Below are 6,054 nucleotides of genomic sequence, written 5' to 3' on the forward strand. Positions count from 1 at the left end.
TTTTGATCAAACACAGTAAAACCTGTTGAGATAAAGGCCACACATCATGCTCTTGAGTACTTTGTTTGCTGCACAGTACGTCTTATTGAAATAGTAATAAAATGAATGATTACTATGATACTGTGGAACTTCCTCTATTTAGAGACTTTGCAGTGTTCCTAGTAGCCATGGAAATACACAGCATCAGGATGTGGAATGGTATCATGATCAATAAAACATTTAGTATCAAAGGGTGTGTTCACTTTAAATCTTCTGATGTGGGCCGAACTGTAAAAGTAATAATGACTAAACTATTTTTAATTGAATAGTTTCTAATTACTGAATAAATCCTTTAAAAACTTAGTCCAAAACCCATTTTAGAGAGTTATGCTTGAGAACTCACTGTTATTCTGCATTTTACACGTTTAATTTCTGTCACCAAACGGCCTAAGATTTCAATGGCTTTTAAGTTCAGACTGAGGTTAGTGCATACCATTATGCCATAAAGAAAGCATATAAATCAAGTTAGGTTAGAGGTGGTGTACAGTACAAATAACTCTTAAACATGACAATAATTAATGTGCACTCAAGCGAAGAGAAAGAAAGAAATGTATTTCAGTAAGGTTTCACAATGTTTCACCATGACAACTGGACTTTCAAAAAAATTCCCACAGTAAAAGCTCCACCAAGCATGTTCCACAAAAAAGTTAAAAAATGGATTTCAAAAACATCAGCTCCAAATGTTTCTGAACAATTAAGATTAATCTTATTGGATTAAAATTAAAAATAAATAAATAAATAAACCATTGCATCAGTTGACAACAAACCAAATTTCCATCTGCAAACAAACGTGCTATAACTTTTCTGTCATTTTTGCAATTATAATGTACCAGCAGGTGTTTCTGTGATTTTTAAATGAAGTCAGTTCCTCTCTTCACATCTTTAATCAAATTAACTATGATATGTTCTACAAACTGTCCAAATTCTTTATTGTCTCAATTTTGTAAAGCTTGTAAATCAAACCTAACAAACTTGATTTTTATTTTTTTTACATTTTCCTTTTTTCCAAGAAAAGGTGTGCTTGTCTGTCACTTCTTTGGATATTTTGTTATTTTAATGCAATGACATTCATATATTTTTTATGCTTTTGGGGGGAGCAACTGTAAGTCAGCTTTTCATTAATGCTTACGAGTTGTTTACTGTAAAATCTTAACATATTCTATATGGCTATAAGCACACTGATTTTTAATTATGCATCACACAAAGTACATTATATATGTCATTATAAGTGTTTTATATCTTTTTCATTACAAATTTGGCAAATAAAAATTCTTGTTTTCGCACTACTATCAATGTTTAATTGGGTTTAAACATAATAAATTAAATGCATGACATAACAATACAAAAAACATATATAACATAAAGGATTATAGCAGGTGTGGCTATCAAAACTGACCAGACTCCTTGACCTCACTGAATCTAAAGACATTGAGTTTATTGGACTGTGAAAACATTTGATCATGTGACGGCTAACATGCACAACTAAAGGGAAAAAAATTAAACAGAAGTTAAATATGATCTTATCTACTTTTTTTAATGCATTACTAAAAACTCTTAACTGCATCTACAATACTTATTTAAATTGATTTATTACATTTTAGAAATAGTATTGTATTACTGTAAGTGCATCGTTAGTCATTCTTAAAATTCAATTTCCCAAAGACATTAGCCAAAGTGCCATTTTTTAATAGTGGCATTTTTTATTATTATAATTAATCATGAAATTGCTTTTGTTAGGTCAAGATAATAACATAATTCTGATAATTTCCAATACATTTGTATCCTGAGTCACAAAGTTCTGCGGTTCCGTGCATTTGTAGTGGTAAATGAGTGGGTGAGAAAATGAGTAGATTTAATTACCAGGCAGCTAAATGAGCAGTGGTACAGTAAAAGGCTCTTCTGGACATGAGTCATTAAAAATATTACACAAACTCATCAGGAGGTAAACTTTAAATTAAACTAAACTGGAATGAACTCTATGGGATCATGATGTATAAATTAATTATGCTTCGAAATTAATTAGCTTTTGTGATGGAAGTTTTTTGATCAATTTTTTAGGAGAATCACTTGTATCAGAAAGCTTTAATACTGATAATTTGTTATTCTTCATTTATAAATGTAATTTATACATTTAAAATATATTTGGAATATATACACTATACACACACACACGTGTGTAATTGAATCAGATCAAATCAAAAAAGATTCAAGCACTTAAATAACATAGATTAAATAGAGAATTATATATATATATATATATATATATATATATATATATATATATATATATATGTATACATTTTCAGTGCAAATCCTACCAGCACTGTGTAAAACCGTTGTGAAGTTAACATTATGTTATCAATGCTTTGCCGAGGTCACAGTGCTCCAAACTATAAAAATAAGTTAGAGTGAGACACTGAGAGAAACAGAGACAGAGTCAGGTAAGTGCATGAAAAAAAAAATATATATACAGTTTTTTTGTTGTTGTTTGTTTCCACGCAGTTGAGCACTGGAGCTTTTAAACTTCAAAAAGAACACCATAAAACTATCATATGACAGACATAAATGTCTGGAACAACATGAAAATGAAACATGACATACATTTTTAGATGAACTATTCAACTTCTAGTTATTGATGAACTAAAATGGGTATTTTTCAAATGGAATATAATCCAAGCACTGAGCCAAAGCACCTGTTATAAAACTAAAATGTGACTTTTTCAACTTTTCCACGGCCCATGGTCAAGTGCCATGACATGACTCAATCCCATGTGCTCAGCAGACAGAAGGAAATCATGACTCAAAGATCAAACAAGTTTGCCTGTGAGCATCAGAACCCGACAGGCACATAAGAAACACAATGACCTCTGCCAAATAATGTTTCTTTTGTTCAGCTGAGAGATTAGCCATGCCAGTTTAAAGGTATGGAAGCTTGAAAAAATATCCCTAAATCATAAGTGAAGGTGGCTTTATAGTGTAAAGGTCAGTAGTTTATTAATAAGACTGGTGAGCATTATGAACACTTGGATTATTTTAGACAAGGACTTCCACACTGATGAGTTTGGGATTAACAGGTTTGAGAGAATAACGAGACAGTTGGTTTCTGATTTCTGTACAGGCTATATAATACACACAGACAAATACATGCATGCAGGCACACACCGACAGATGCAAAAACACACTGCTCAATATAACATTTTATCTGTTTCTGTCCACTCTGTTGTTTACTTGTTGTTATGCACTCTTTTGTACATATAAAGTGTTTATTCTCATAATTACAAATGCACTTTCGAATTTGTGATTTGCAATTGTAATTATTATATATATTTTTTTTAAATTTTACTGTTAAATGTTGTGGTATCACTGTAATGTTACATGCTTCTCTAAAATAAGCTTTAATAATTTAATAATATTACAATTTAATTAAGTAACTTAATTTTCTTCATTTACTTTGAAATGAATATTGAAATAATTATTTTACTATTCATATGCATTCACTACTATTCAAAAGTTTTGGGTCAGAAATTAATTCTTTTATTCAGAATGGACACATTAAATGGTTCAAAACTGACATTTATAATGTTACAAACAATTTATATTTTAAGTAAATACTAAATATATGTATTCTTGAAGCAGCAAATCAACATTAGAATGATTTCTGAAGGATCATGTGAGACTGAAGACTGGAGTATTGCTGCTGAAAATTCAGCTTTGCATCACAGGAATAAATAAATCTTAAAACATATAAAAATGGAAAATAATTATTCAAATTGTTATAATATTTAGCCATATTATATAGCTTTTGATCAAATAAATTGGCATAAAAGACCTCTTTTAAAAACAGAAAAAAATATTACTGACTCCAACCTATACTGAACGGTTATATGTTCTGTATTCTTTTCATGCATTTGGCTCAGTTCTCTCTCCCTCTATTTTTTGACATTCACTCATCTAATCTGTAAAACTGAGCCATCATCATGACCAGATCGACAACATGTCAAGCTCACGCCACCTGTCCAAAACTGAACAAGTGCACTGCCACGTGCTCTCCTCCGCTGTCAGTCATGTTTTATTGCCAAATCTTCTGCACGTTTAAATTTATGCATTTAGCAGATGCTTTTATCCAAAGCGACTTACATTCATGCTAACATTTTTTTTTTTTACCTAACATGTGCTCCCTGGGAATCTAACCCACAACCTTGCTTATCTTACCAACACTCTCCCAAATGATAAGTCTTGCTTCCTGTGACTGAGAATGGGTTGGAATGTCAATTCTGGCTCGTTGAATACCTGTGAAACATTTGAATAACTGATATATTTCACAAATGCATTTGAGAATAGATGATCAACCACTGTCTGTGGCATCAAAGAAAATAAGAAAAGACAAAAACATAAAAATCCTTCCTCTTACCTATACCCATTTGTCTTAATGCTGCAATAAATCCAGGATTTTACAATTACCTAGAAATTTGGGCTAATCAGATATCAAACCACTATACTGAATCTGTCTATATCCCTTAACAGCATGGTCCTGCTGATGAACTCTGACCCCTTCTGCTTCAGGAGTGATTGAAGTCATTAACAGGGTCATGTTTGGTTGTGTGTGATGAAGAGCTTGATGAAGAGTGGTGTGCAAAAAACAGGATGATTAAATGCAGCTTCTTATGAATCTCATCTCAATCTCCAAAAGTCTTTTTGTTCATCTGTGCTCTTCTTTGAACTTTCCACATCTGCGCACCTTTCCATCAACCACATCCGGAAACCCTCCAGCTAGTAACTCTTTCCCAACCAGAGGCTGGTTTTGAGCTCATGATCAGGTGGGTAAGGGAATGGGGCAAAGGAGATTGAAAAAAAAAAAAAACCCTCGTCCGTCTGACTCACCGTGTTTTGTATTTCTACCATCTGGAACAAGGTTTTTTTTTTTTTTTTTTTTTTTAAAACAAAATCAATATTGTTTTAACATGAACTAACATTGGCATAATGCCTAATGGCGTAAGTAACCCATTTCATTTATCCTAGTTCAGTAGTTTAAGATTATCAGAAGATTACTCACAGCTTAAGTCTAGCTATATTTAATGTTGTGTCATACTCTTGAGTCAATAGAAGGATTTTCAAAGTGATATAAAAAACCAATCTGGAAGTCTTGATTTACCTATAAATTAACAATATACTTGGCAAATGTTTTATTTGATATTAACCAGTCATATGAGCTTATTTATAAGCTGACAACTATGTAAAGCCTTGTTGATACCACATTGATTTTAAGAATTACCACTTATTCAGGTCAAAGGAAGTTTTTTATGCGGTAATATGAGGACATCTACTGGTAGCCTATACAGAGCAACTTATACTTTCTACTTTTTTTTGTTGTAGAGAAATTGCATTTGGCCATTTATAACATGAGTGTTAGAGACTTCCGGTGTCATTCTTACAGTTATTTTACCTATACAAAAGCAGGCCATTATGCTGCTTGATATTATGTAGTATTTATATATTATGTAGTATTAATTCACTATCATAATCGTTTGTAGTGCAGTTTTTTCGATTACTGTACCCTTATTGTTTGTTATATTTTGCATCACAATGAAGCAATGGTAGTAACACTAAAGCGAATAACAAACTAATTAAATAGTTAATAATAAGTGACTAATTCTCAAATTCTTTCCAACAGGTGGCAATATATCGCGAATCAAACATAACTGATCTCACAAACGCACTGCAATACACAGTTAAATATTGTTTCTTAAGTTAAAATCATTATACGGTGTGACAACATTAACATGCCAAATATTCAAAGTACTTTACAAAGTGGAAGGAAGCATTTGCACTTTTGAACAGCATCTTCAGTGAACTTTGACCTTGGAAGCACCTGTCCTACTACTAATTTTTAACACTAATGATTATTATTTTACTGCGTTTTTAAAATGTAAATGAAATTATTTATATTAATCATTTTAATTATTATTAATTATAATTTTGTATTACCTTTTATTTTGCTTTTTGAAACATTTTTAG

Source organism: Carassius auratus, unplaced genomic scaffold (genome assembly GCF_003368295.1).
Source record: "Carassius auratus strain Wakin unplaced genomic scaffold, ASM336829v1 scaf_tig00026111, whole genome shotgun sequence".
In the NCBI taxonomy this organism is placed as follows: domain Eukaryota; kingdom Metazoa; phylum Chordata; class Actinopteri; order Cypriniformes; family Cyprinidae; genus Carassius; species Carassius auratus.